Genomic DNA, 15,098 nt, shown 5'->3' with positions numbered 1-15,098 from the left:
ATTTGTACAATATATAATAAATTATATTAATTATTAAATAGTATATTAACAGCCTATTTAAATATACACTTAAATTATATTCACTTCTTACGGGCTTAATACAATATACCTACGCCTATAAGAAAACGTAGGGACTACGAGCTCGTTATAGCAATTATATTTCGCCTATAATATACATAATTTTGGCTATTATTATATATATCGTTGCCCCCGGCAAATCCGATTTCTTCTTATAAATTATAAATTTATATTTATATACTAATAATATTACTAAGCGTATCTAAAATACCTTATTTACTTTTAATATTTATATATCTTATATTAGGACTATAATAATAATTAAAACTCTTATAGTTTCTACAATAATTAGTACTATTAATTATTTATCTTATAATTTATATTAACGCTTCTAGGCTAACCTTAAACGTATTGTTTTTAACCCTACTCTTATTATTATATATAATAACTACAATTATTTAAATATAGTTTAAGGTTTAGGCACTAGCCGATAGGATATAATACATAACTTTACAATTTGCTTATTAATAGGTAATCCTAATATTTAAGGCCCGTTCCAACCCGACCAATTTCGGCCTACTATTCCCTTCCGACTATATTAGATTATCCCGGCTCTCGTACAAACGCTACAATTATTTCGCCCCGCTATAAACTACTTGGTTATAGAGAAACTAAAGTCCCTCTTTCTATTTATCGGCGAATAAAGCTCTTTTCCCGCCTATCGCTTCCTTAGGGTTAAATAATATTATATATCTAAAAGCTATATTCTTCAAACGCCCGCTATTAATAAGAACGAGGGTAAATTCGCTAGTATCTACCACTTATATAATAGATTATTTCTCGACCTATTTAATATAAATTAAACGCAATTTAACGATAGGCTTTTCCTTATCTATAGTAACTAGAAGACGATATTATACATTCGTAAAATTATATTAATATAATTAGAAGTATAAAGTATATACAATTATAAGCAATAGATAATTTCTATCCCTATATTCTTCTATATTAAAATAAATTTCGTTAATTTAATTTTTTAGTACTTTTAACCTCTTATAAAATAAGATACCTACGGCCTTAGGAGGGCTAAAAAGGTAAAACAATTCAAAACCGAATTCTACTATAGATTAAGACTCTTTTATAATATATTTCATTCTAAAATTCTTACTTTTTTAATATAGAATCTTATTAATAACAGGTTCCTAAATCCTACTACGCTTAGTCGGAATAGTATCGAAGCTACTATTGCGGTTGCCTTTTAGGCTAATAGAATTACCTATTTATTTATATAGTTCGATTATATTTATAACGAAGTTTTTACCTTATAGGGATATATTAGTAAATACCCGGGGGGCGGCGATAATTATATTAATATATAATTCTATAGCGTTTATTAATACTTATATATTATTTAGTTATTACTTATTTTTATTTATATTATTTAATTTAGTAACTACGAAATACTCCGGCAAATTATTAATTACCTACTACTCTTCTTCTATAGTAGAAAGGGTACTAATTATAGGCCCGAGATATTTTATTTCTTATAGCTCCTTTAACCCGAAGTTACTAACCTAGAATTGTCCGATATTATTCTAAGGTTTAAATTAGTATAATATACTATAATTAGTAATTAGTAGAAAGAGATTAACCTAACGATAGAGTATATTAATCGTTCGTTTACTTTAAATATTAAGTACTATAAGAATTCGACGTACAATATTAAATTAATTTTTATAGAGTTGTTAGCTATCGAGCCTCTTATTATAGTTATTCGTAAGGAGGTTGAATTAGAATTCGGGCGACCTAGTAATAGTAGATATACTAATCTATTAACCGATATCAATATTATTAATTATATATATATAATATATAGGAATAGGTTTGTATTACGACGCTATAGACTTTCAAATCCGAATGATTTTAATGTGCTAAATCTATAGTACAACGGCTTATTCAAATTATTTTCGGGTACCCTTCGATAATTTAATTTTAAGGAGGTTCGGTTAGAAAAGGAGGAAAACTACGAGTATTTTAGTCTATTTAATTATAAAGATAACAATCCTATTGTTATTAATAGTTAGGGTAATGGAGTATCCGAAATATTCGATTTAGGGGACGAAAATAATAGTAGGTAAATTTAAATAATAATTATACTAAACTTTATTAAAACTAATATCTTATAGTAGTCTACTTAATTAGTAGCCTATAATATAAAGTTTCTATACGGCTCTACTATTACGTCCTAAAAGTATTTAGTAACTTTTATTCTAATTAGAGTTAATAAGTGAAATTGTATAATCGGACTTATGTTTTATAATATTTGTATATTATTAATCCTTAATATAATTACTATCTAAAGTATTATTTATATACTAAATATACGGATAGTTGCTACACCCTATTATATATAACTAACCCTGCGACCTATAGGCTATATCCGAATTATTAAGATTTTTAAATTAGTAGCCCACTTATAACTTTCGCTCTAATTCGAATTATAAAGCTATACTACAAATAGCTAATATAGTTATTATTTAATTAAATTTCCTAAATTACCCTCTCCCAACTTTCGTTCTAATTAGAGTCTATTTCGTGCGGCCGGTAAATATTCTAATTAAACTCTATTTTATATAGTAAATAGGTATAGTAAACGTACTAATTAATTATATAATATATAGTCCATATTTTAATTAAATTAGCGTATTTGCCTATTCCCTCTCCCTTTTTACTTCTCCTCTTTCCTCCTTCTCCTTCTCTCCTCCTCTCCTTCTTCCTTTCTATAATCTATCGATAAATTCTAATTAAAGCAAAGGTATTTAAATTTAGTAATAAATTTACTATTATTAGAACGAAATTAGTTAGTCGGTAATCCCTTATAAGCGGAAGCGTAAAAATTACTAGTATTGCTAATATAGGGAAGGGACGATCCTTGAATAAAGTTAGGCCTAAAGTTACGTTTAAAATTAGTAGGGATAATTTTAACAACTTTATTATTAAAAATTAAAACCTATTAATACTATATATAACTATCGAATCGATAAACCTTAGTCTTTTATAAGCTTTATTATACTCTAATTTAAGCTAGTATAAAGATAAGAAGAAATATAATAGTAGTTACCCCAAATATAGAAGCTCTATTCTAATTCGAAATTACTACCTACCTACCGCCGGGTATTATAATTTAGACCGTATATACGCTATTTTACTTAATATTCTAACCTAATTATTAGATACTAAATTCAATATTATTAATCGAAAACCTAGGCCTTTCTAAGGGTATACTAATTTAAGCACTATGTAGGCTAAAAATATACAAATCCCCGGCCAGCAATTTATATATTAATAGAATATCAATTCGAAATATAATAGAGTAGACGCAACTTCCTTCTTAGGGTATTCTAACGCTACAATACTCAATTAATATTATAATTATAACTATAAATTTTTCTAATACCTCCTTTCGCTTTTATTAGAGTAGATAATTGTACTATTATTAAAGTAGAATTAATTATATAAATTAAAACTCCTAATTCTAATTAAAGTAAAACCAACCTATAAAATCGCTACCCGCTATATATATCTATCCTTATACCTACTATATAGGCCCTTTAATATATTATTATTAATTATTTTATAATAGCCAATTAATTTGGGCTATTAACCTACTTTAAGAGGCTATATAATATTTAGGATTAAATAAATATTAAATTTACCGATATATACGTTATATAGAAGAAGTATATTGAATTATTCCGCGATTCTTCCTAATATATATATATAATATATACTATTGAGAGGGTTAAAATATCCTCCCTTCCGTTCTATACCGTAGCCGTCCGGCGCAAAAATTTAATATTACTTAATATAATAAACGAAATAAAATTAAATAAGGTTATAATTTTCGAATCGATTTGCGTAATTCTCTTTATTATACTCTATTATTATTTAATACGTCCGAAATACTAAAGCCTGCTACGCTTTTCGAAATGTACTAAAGAGGACGGCGTTGTTTTGTATAGTAGCTACTATACTAATAATTAAGTGCGAATTTTTTAAATATTCGTATATTTTAATACGCGCTAATATAGTAATATTACGTTAGGTTCAATATATATTACTATTAAAGAGGAGGATATTCCTAGGCCGTATATCTTCCCCGTTAATAAAGAGACTTCTTTAGTAAAGTAAGATAATAAATTCCCGTATAATACTTAATCCTTATAGGCCCTTTAATTTACTAATATTATCCGCGAGGACTACCGTAAATTAATTATAGTAAATATTTATAAACTAACTAAAGAGGAGTTAAAGAGGTTCGGCCGTTTAGATCCAATAGCGGTAAAGATATATATTTATAATACGTTCTTTATTACAAACAATATATATTCTAAGATTATATTTAATATTAAATTAAATCGCCGTAATACTAAAGACCTTACTACAATTAATACTTATTTCAGCGAAGACCTAATACTACGCCTCAATATACGTATACTATTTACTTATATTAAGGATTTTAAAACTTAGTAACAACTAACCCGTATAACGCTTCTATTTCAAAATATTAAGTAATTTCTACTATTTTATCGCAATAAAAATACCCCTACCTACGTAGATTATTTAATAGCTATAAACAATATAATTGACCAATTTACCTAATATATTTAAATACCTAATAATACTTAGGAGGCTACCTAGGAGAAGGTTAAGAATAATATTGTAATTAGAATAGCTATTAAGGGTTTAGTATAATAGAAGTACCTATTGGCGAAGAAATTTACTAATTCTAATCTCGTTTTTAGGGGTACCTATACTTTTAGGCGTAAAGTTACCGAACTAGCGCTAGAAGAATCTCCTCAACTATTCAACTACAAAACTTATACGGACTAGTACAATTAAATAAATTAGAAAATTAATAGGATTAATTTACAATACCTACTCCCTTATTAAATTATAAGTAAATCCAAATTAATATTACATCCTCCCCTTTCGCTTTAATTAGAATTAATTCTATTTATTCTAATTAAAGCAAAACCTAATTTATATTTTTCGTATTTTAATTAAAGCGAGACTAAAGACTAATTAATATACTATAAATATATATACTATTTATTATATACTCTACTTACTCCTATAAAGAGCTATATTAGCAAATAAGGTAGGTACTAGTAAAACGCTTATTTATAATATAATACTCCTTATAGAGTACTATCGTTTTAAAGAATTGGAATATAAATAGTAGCCCTTCAATACGTATCCAAACGTTATTATTATACTATTTAAGCTAATTCCCTAAATATTTATTAAATTTAATAATACCTTTAGTAATTTAATATTTTAAGTTTAGTTCGATACTACTAATAACGTACCCAAAAACGACCTACGTAGAGCGAGGATACTTACGTAGGACTGCTTCAATTATTTAATAGAGGAGTAGGTTGAATAGAAGTATTCCGCCGATACTGTTAAAAATATTATTATATATTCGCACTCTACTATTACTATATACTAGGGTAAGAATAAGCCTAAAATTAACGGGCCTTTAGAATTTAATATACTTCCTTATTTATATAATAGGGTTATTAAATAGAAACCCGGATAATATACTATAAACCCGTTTAAAAGTAGTATGTAGGATATTATATACGAAGATGAGGACGTAGCGAATATAGATACTATTATTGAGGATAAAGAATTTGAGGAATTTGGCCGGTAAATCTTCTATTATAATTAAAGTAAAAGGCGTGGATACTAATATATTGCTTTTAGAAAGAATAGAAGGCCGTAGAGGTTGGAACTCCAAATAATAATAGTAAAGGACCCGATATTCTAGGTCCTTATTTTAAATAAAGTTTAATTCGTTTGAAATTGCAATTTGTTAGTATAGTAGGCGATATAAATTATCTTTACTATAAGTAAGTTAATTTATTTTATAACGCCTATATTGAATTATATTACTAATATCCGAATATTTACTATTATACTCTAAGAGGGGGCAGGCCTATTTAAGGTCTTTACCCTACCTAAGGGTTAGTATAACGTATTAGAATTCTTCCGTTTTAGAAATAAGGGTTCGTACGATTAGGGTAACCCCCTATATATTATTAACCCTATAACATTTAATATTATATATATTTAATTATATAAGATTAGCAAAGAGTAGGGTTACTAATAGTAGGTTTTGTACCCCAATATTTAAGATACAATTACCGACAATAGTAAAACCGTCTACTAAACTACAATAGAAATCCTCTAGGAGAATTATATTATTATTGTAAATAGGGGTATAACTACCCCACTACACCTCCCTAATAGGACAATAACGTACCTTTCTTCTAATATACTATTAATATTAATTTATTAAATTAAATTCGGGTACTACCGTTAGCAGAAGGAAATTATCCGAATTACAGATAATCTTTTAAAAGATATATTTATAAATTTACTAGAGTACGAAATTGAAGACTTAGTAATACCCTACACTACCGACGAGGAGTATTAAATTTCCCTAAATTTTACTTTTATCTACCTATTGTAATTTCTCTTATATAACGTTTATATATAAGCGTTAATATTTAAGGACAACGCCGTTAAGCAATAAATAGCGATATAGGAATTCTATTTATTAAAGGGCATTTAGGCTATAAAACGTTAGAGGGGTAATTGGGAAATATATGCCCGGATCTTCGACGAGGTTTTGCGTAATAAAGAAGAAGCGATATTGGGGGTTAAAACTGTTAATAAATTAATTTAATTAAACTTCGACGGTAAGCTATTTTATATATTTACCTATTTTACTATTAATATATACTTTATACTACTAAGTAACCAAATAAATATAATATATTAGGTACTTAGAAAGTCGCCCTTATTTACGTAGACTATTCGGAAATACGCTAAATTATATAATAGTTGGAAAAGGGTATTAATAGTTGCTAATTCGCCTTAAATATAAATATAAATACAATTAACTTTTTACTTTTATTTTAATTAAAAATTAGATTTACCGACTTTAATTAGAGCGAAATTTAGTAGGGTATTTATTAATTAATATAGGACGCTTTATACTATCCTATATAAAGTCGGCCTATATATAGAGATAATCTATTCCAATTAGACGTAAGTTGAATATAGCTGCATCGTTGCAGCCTAGAACTAACTGTATATAGACGTTAATATTCTTATACTCAATTCTAATATATATATAATTAAATTAAACCTCTATATAATGTATTACGTAGGTATTAGGTTCGGCTATATATAGAATTAAAATATAATTCTATAGTATATAAAGCGTTTTTATAGGATTGGTTAGAAAGAAAGCGTTTAATAATATTTATTTACTGTATATAGTACTATTTATAATTAAATAGAAGAGTATACTTTTTATAAAATATATTCTACTTTTATTAGAGTAGCGTTTCTACCTATATACTAATTCTAATTAAAGCGAAAACTAACGTCTATATAATAAATTTATAAATTTATTGCGAATTTAAGCTTAGAAATAATAGGTATTTCCCCTAAGGCGGGAAATAATTTTAGGACCTTACTTAGATATAAAGCCGTTAAATATATATTATTACATCGGTTTAACTAATACGTGTAGGTCGTAGAGCTACCTACCAATATAACCGCCTTCAATTCTACTAGGGCCTTCCGTATTAGGGAATACTATTTTCTCTTAATTGAAGCAATTATAGCCAACTTCGAAGCGAAGCGTAATATTAATTAGGCTATCCTAAATAAGAATTTTATATTAGCTAATCCTCTCTTTATTAATCGGTCCAATCTATTACCCTCAATAGACTATATTCTCCAAATTATATATAAGATCTTTAGCAGCTTAAATATAAATAACTAGAAGGTTGTAATTAATCGGTTCTCTAAATATCTTATTAGGGACTCGAAAGCTAAGGAAGCGCTACGGATTAAAAAGGTATAGAAATTTATCGATACCTACAAGTAGTATATTTCTATTACAAAAGTAAGGAACGGTATAATAATTAGCAAATTAGAGGAGTAATTCAATAACCTCTAGAAGAACTACTACTAAAGTAATAACGCTAGAATACTATAAATATAGAAAGAGAAGCGAATTATATAGAGTAAAGTATTAATAAATCCTAGGGACGACAAATTTAACCTAAATTACAACCTAACCAATATACTATTATATAGATATAAATTGAAACGAAAGTACGCTAATATTAATAATAAATAAATTTCGATTTTATAATATACCCTCTTCGTTCTAATTAGAACGACCCCCTTTACTCTAATTATAGCGAAACCCGGTAGGGCTAAATTTAATATTTATTAATATCTTACAAATATAAAATAAAATATTCCTATACCGAAGTTTAATTTGAGAATAGCCCCCCTTCTACTCTATTAAAATAATTACGTAAGTAACCTCCTTCCGTAACACTAGTAGCTAGTACCTCAAACAACGCTACTAGGAATAATATTATTTCCCTTAATAATAACGTAGTATTTCAATATACTAACTCTTATAATCTACTTGCCGATCTTAATTATACCTAAACTAAAGACGATAATTTGTCCGCCCTAATTAAATATATTCTAAATACGGCCTTTAAGGAAATACTTAAAGAAATTACCTAGTAGGCGCTCCGTTGTTTTATAATTATTAAAGTAATAACCGACTAATATAAAAATAACCTTACTATACTATTTATAACTATAGTATAGAGGTTCTATATTTCCGTATTTATATTATACCGGCAATATCTTAATAAAATTAACGTTAGCCTTATAGCCCTTTTAGGTTAGAAGCCTCCTTTTACATCCTTAGAATATATACGGAGCTTTTTAACCACGTAGGAAATTATTACTAAGGATGCTACTAGATTGCCCGGGGTTGCTATATATTAGATATAACTAAAGAAATTAAATTTATAATTAGAATTCTATTTACTACGGGTCGGCCTAAAGCGAATTAGCCGTATAATATCGGCGGACTACCCCTATAATTTACCGGCTAGCAATTAAACAATTCCTAACGATATAGATTTATAAAAATTAGTTTTAGTATAAAATAATATAATACTTAATAATAATATTAATTTCGATAAATAAATCCAATTTTAATAGTATATCCCTTTCGTTCTAACTATAGTAAAAAACGTTTTTTACTATAATTAAAACGAAGAATAACTAACTCTTACATACTCTAATTAAAATAAAACTTAATACAAATTAATATATATTAAATTTATAATTAACTATATAAATATAAGTAACCCTATTACTCAACCTACTATAATCCAACCTAATATTAGTAACCCGCCTATCGCTAACGTCCGCAACCCGCCTACAACCCAATCTAACGCCGGCAACCCACTTATTACAAAAGAGAATCATCCTAACCCGTTTACAACCTAACCTAACGTCGGCGATCCGCTTATTATTAAAGAGAATTATCCTAATATAGTAATAACCTAACCTAATATTAACGACCCGCTTATTATTAAAGAGAATTATCCTAATACGGTAATAACTAATATTAATATAATTAAAGTATAAATATTTTTTGAAAGATTAACGGATATTATTGAGGACTTTAACGATAATAATTCGTAAAAAGTATTAAAGGGTATACTATAAATTATACCAACGGATAGGACCAGTAAAATATTATTCCAATTTACTTAATAAATAATCCAATATACTACAAACTTTAATATAGTAATACTCGAATCTAAAAATCTTAATAAACGGCCGTTATACAAATACACTTATATAGTATAGCGGTTTTGTACTATATTGTCTATTTTAGTTAATAATCTCTAGTATAATAAAACTAAGAATAGTATTATAGAGATTAATAGATAGGAAGATGCCTACGGAGGTTATAGTAGCCTATAAGAGGATTTATATAGCTAGTAAGTAGCTATCAACTAATAGCTACAATTAAATAGGGGCTCTAGTAATATACGTAATAAGTTAATACTCTAATTAGAATATTATATTATTAATCTTAGGTTGAAGCGGATCTAAATAATAGTTAATAAGGGATACCCAATTCCTACCTCTAGTATAAATATTAATATATCTCTATATAGAAATATCCTTAGTAACCGGGTATAGGTTTTTAATTCTATTAAATTACTAATAGAAATTCCCTATACAATATCCCCCCCTCCTACTAAAGGTCCTTATTAATTAATACAGCCCTAGAAGAGGGTTAGATAATAAAGTAATAGATTTTCTAGTTTTACTCTTATTAGAATTATTTAAATTACTATAATTAAAATAGAAAGTAGTGTAGTGGGGAAGGAATAATTAGGAGGTACTTTAGGTTTACTTCTAATAGTAGAGGTTAGGAATATAAAGTTGTATTACTTAGAATTAATTAAATTATTCTAATTAGAGTAGAAGGTAGCGTATAATAATAAAATTATTTATATTAGCAGGCTTAGAGGTATTAAAGTCCAATTGCGCTTATAAATAATTTATTTACTTTTTATTAGGAATAATTAAGGTAGCTTCTATAGTTTAGATACGACGCTTTATTATTTATTAATTATATTAATATTACTATAAAGGTATAGTCCGGAGGATAAATTAATACTAGTAGCCGTAAAGAGAGTTATTACTTAACTAGTTCTATATAAGCCTATAGTATAAAAAAAAGACTAAATTCGTCTACTTAATAATATAGCCCGTAATTATATAATTAATAATATAATAGTACTACTAGTATTAATAATTCCCTAATACTAAAACCCAATTTATTTTTACTAGCCTTTATACTAGTATTTTCCTATTTTTTATATTTTATTTAATTAAGATGGAACAGCTACTATTTGCCCCTTAGCGCGCTATTAAACCTATAACAGCAATTATCCTATTTATTTATATAATTATAAAATTCTATATTAATTATAATAGTAATTTAAAGTAGTATATAGCTACTCGGTAGTATTAGACTAACGGATATAGGATTATAATATTAGGGAGGGGGGGGGGCGATATCGTAATTAGTAAGGATTTTTAAAAAGGGCCTATATAATAGCGCTTAAAACTCAATCGATCGTCCTCCTTCCCTACTTAGTAAATTAGTAACGTACGAAATTAATAAGTCTACTCTATAATTTATACTCGTACGCTAGCCTTTCGACAAATACAGAGCCCTCGAATATTAAAGTAATTAATATATTAAAATATTCCATATTAGTAAATTAAGAGGGCTTTATATATATATAATATTAAATTATAATATTAATAAATAGAGGTAGTAACTAGTATTATATATTAGAATATATAATCTAATATCCGGGGTTGCCTACCTATATACTACCTACCTACGGCCGCTTTAGTAATTATCCTTAGTTACAAAATAAATCAAATCCCTTCCAATTTAAACTTATCGACCGTCCTCAACTTTAACCGAATTTACAAAGAGTTTCTAGAAATAAAGTTAGTCCTACCCGTTTATATTACGCTTAGTATTAATCTAGTATTGCCTCTTCTATTTATAACTTATTTAATTTATAATATTATATTACCGAAAAGTTGTATATCCGATTAAAATTGTAAGAAAGTCCTCTATCGTCCTATTCCCAATTCTTCTAGAGATTGTAAATAGGTATATTAAATATTAAACTCAACTCTCCCTATATATTCTTTTAGCTTAGTTTTCTTTATAATAATAGTAAATAAATTCGCTATAAATAAATTAAGATTCGACGAATATAGATTTAAATTGAAACTAGTAAAATTACTTTATAGGCTTACTTTTAATATTATTATTATAAATTCCTATAAATATTATAATTCTTTTAAAGACTATAAATAGGTATATTAAATATTAAGCCTAATTCTCCCTATATATCCTTTTAATTTAGTCCTCCCTACAATAGTAATAGGTAAGTTCGTTGTAAATAAATTGGATTTAATAGAGTAGTTATATATTAATTAAATATTATAAGTAGATTAAGTTATAAAAGAAGTTACCCTAAATATACTAATACAACTAATATTAATAAAGATGCGGACCGTTATATAGTAAAATTAATTTAAATTATTATATTTATATAGTTAAATTTAATTAATTTCTATTTAGCCCCCGGCCAACTCTTTTATATAATTAATAAACGCCCTAACAACTTTAAACTAAACGCTACAGGCCCTACTTATTTAAAGCGAGCAATTAATACCTATATATAATTCATTTAATTATATCAGTACCGATTATAATATTAATTCCAATAATAATAATAGCGAAGGTAGTACTAATATATTAGGGCTAATATAGAAGAAGCCTCGTTTAAAGGAAAAGTATAATAATATTTCGAAGAGGAGGAGGTTTAGGAAGAAGGCCTAAAAAGAATAAAAGAAGGCTAAAAAGGCTATATAAATAGAATTATAGTAAAGTAGAAACCGGCAATTCAATCTAATATATAATAGTTTATAAAGGGGGCTAGTAAGAAGATCTCTTTATTATATCCTTTTTAGACTATTATATATTAATATAAATACTTATAAGAAGTCTTATATATTCCGAATATCGATCTCGAAGACCTCCCCTTTATAGCTATAAAAATTAATAATATTACCCCGTCCTTTTATAATATCTAATTCTGCCTTAAATAGGTCTAATTAATATACGAGGATTATATTTTTCAACCCCATTAATTAAACTATTAGGAATCTATTAACAATCCGTTTATATTTACTATTTTAAAATACTATAAACCCTTAGTTTAAATAACTATTCTTACTATTCTACTAAAATATAATACTAAGGGTACCAAGCCCGGTATACTATAATTACACTTCCAATCGAGGATCTTTAATTTACTTACAGTAAATTATTAATATTTTACTGAATTAGTATTAGTACTATACCTTTTAATAAAATTTCGGGAGTATCGGACTAATTATATTATTAGGTATATTCCCCGGTACTTTACTAATCGGGTAATAGTATTTTATATACTATACTCGGATCCGAAGTAGCTTTACTGTATTAGTATATTCAAAATTAATAATAGTAATCTCTTTTGGAACTATAAGTAAGCAATTTTCGACAATATATTAAGATAGAAAGGTTTATATATTAAAAACCCAACCTACCCTTTATATTACCGGATATATAGGTTTTTCCTATTATACAAAAACCTAATTTGTATAAAAACTATACTTCGTATTAACCTCGTTGAGAGTTAACTATAGTATTTAGAATTGTAATATAGAATAGATACAAAGACTAGCAATAAATTAAATAGGCGCTACTTTATATTAATGCCCTTTCTAACCCTATTCAAATTAATATAAAAATAAGTAGTATAATTACCCTCCAATACGTACTACCCTCTTCTAAACGCTTCCGAAAGATATTACTAATTTGAAGAAACCCTAGCGTAATAACTAAAGTATAACAATATTATTAACTGCAACTTCTACAATATATACGTCCAACTCTCAATATAAATAGCTACTAATTTTATTAATATATTAAATTAAATTAATTTATTTAAATAGAATTATAGAGAAATTATTTAAAGTATAAGGGCTATAATAGAAAGGATAATCTAGAGTAGAATAGTAAATATAGAAGAATCGATAAGAGAAGTCTATATTTAGGTTCGAAATAAATATAACTAGTTAGTAAGCACATTATAGCAATTATAGACTAAAATAAATAAGAACTAAGAAAATATTTAGGTAAATAATATTAAATTAGTATATATTTTATAAACCGTATATACGGGGATAAGGGAGATATTAGTAAATTTAAAGAAGATAGAGAAGTAATATAAAGAAACTAATAATAAAAGCGGCACTTCCGATGAAGAAAAGGATATCTCTTAATACTATAAATTAATAAATTAAATAAACTTTATAAATTTATTATATTTTAAGGGTATATATAATTCAAGGGTATAGAAAATAAGGTGAAGATAGATAATTCCGAGGAGGAGTATAAAAATAACGCTAAGGATAAATTTAGAAAAGGATTTAAAATAGATAAAATATAAAACGAATATTCAATTTCGCTTTAATTAGAGTATATAAACCCCCCCCCCCTATACCTTACAACGACGGTAAAAATATATAGCCTCTTAACCTATTACTACCTTTTAGTAAAAATACTAGCTATATCCAGCCTAATACTTAAATATAATAATCGTACACACCTACGCCCTTAAATAGAAATTATATCTCCAAAATCAAATTAGATCTTCCCTTAGGCCAACCAGGATAGTTCTAACCTACTACGGTAAAGGGTATCTAAATAGCTCTTCGACTAATAATATTTTATATAGGTAGGTATTATAATTAATATTAATTTACTATATTCTATTCGGATAAACTTAACCCTTTTAGTAAATATTCAATTATAATTTACTATATTCGAAATATTACTAAATAGTCCATTCTTTTCAATAGGTATTACAAATTCCGGCTATAAATAAAGATATTGTAACCGCTACATTAACGCCGGACAGTAAAAATATTTTCAAATACCCAACTTCGTTTTAATTAAAATACAAACCCCCTACCCTCCCCGTACTATAAAAAGACGAATAACCCGCTGCTACTACTATTATTATTATTACTACTACCCCTATAAAGAAGATTAATAAATATAAAATATATAGACTTTCAAATAATCTACTCTTTTTAATAGGTACTACGAACTCCGGCTATAAATAAAAATATTATAACCGCTATATTGGCGCTAGACGGTAAAAGTATTTTCAAATACCTAACTTCGTTCTAATTAGAGTACGAACCCCTTACCCCCCCCGTACTATAAAAGGACGAATAACCCGCCGCCGCAACTACTATTACTACTACTACTACCCCCGTAAAGAAAATTAATAAATATAAAATATATGGATTTTCAAATAGTCTATTCTTTTTAATAAATATTATAAATTCCGGCTATAAATAAAGATATTATAACCGTTATATTAGCGCTGGATAATAAAAGTATTTTTAAATACCTAACTTCGCTTTAATTAAAATACAAACCCCCTACCCCTCCTATACTATAAAAGGACGAATAACCCGCCGCCGCTACTACTATTACTATTACTACC

Source organism: Neurospora crassa, linkage group V (genome assembly GCF_000182925.2).
Source record: "Neurospora crassa OR74A linkage group V, whole genome shotgun sequence".
Classification (NCBI taxonomy): domain Eukaryota; kingdom Fungi; phylum Ascomycota; class Sordariomycetes; order Sordariales; family Sordariaceae; genus Neurospora; species Neurospora crassa.
This window is presented reverse-complemented; position numbering follows the sequence as displayed.